Source organism: Dioscorea cayenensis, unplaced genomic scaffold (assembly GCF_009730915.1).
Source record: "Dioscorea cayenensis subsp. rotundata cultivar TDr96_F1 unplaced genomic scaffold, TDr96_F1_v2_PseudoChromosome.rev07_lg8_w22 25.fasta BLBR01002230.1, whole genome shotgun sequence".
Lineage (NCBI taxonomy): Eukaryota > Viridiplantae > Streptophyta > Magnoliopsida > Dioscoreales > Dioscoreaceae > Dioscorea > Dioscorea cayenensis.
Window position 1 is genome coordinate 34,246 of NW_024088621.1, and position 563 is coordinate 34,808.

Below are 563 nucleotides of genomic sequence, written 5' to 3' on the forward strand. Positions count from 1 at the left end.
TTAAAAATGATAGACATTCTGAAAAGAAAAGAAAAGATTAGTGTTTTGTTTAAAAATTAGCAGAGATTTCTAAAATAAAAGATAAGATTAGGGTTTTGACTAGAAAAAATGAGACATTCCTAAAAGAAAATATAGAATTAGGGTATTGATTGAAAAATATTAGACATTTCGAAAAAAAAACATAGGATTAGGGTTTTGATGGAAAAATATGAGATATTATAATAAGAAAACATAGGATTAGGCTTTTTATTAAAAAAACCAAAAACATGGTAGATTTTTCCAAAAAGGAAACATAGGATTATGGTTTTTGTGATGAGCGAAATTTAGATCATGTTTTTTTCATACTCCCAAGTCATACTTTTTGCTTACCTTTTAGCAATTTTTGAATATATTTGATGTTGGTTTGGGTGTTTTTGTTCATGGTATAGGAAATTATGGCTTAATGCAATCAGGAGTGAATTCAAGGACAAAACAATCAAGGAATCAAGAATTTTTCTAAGTGACAAAGCCAAGCAAAGGCAAATCACTATCGTGCTTTGTCCTAGTGAATATCATTGTCTAAA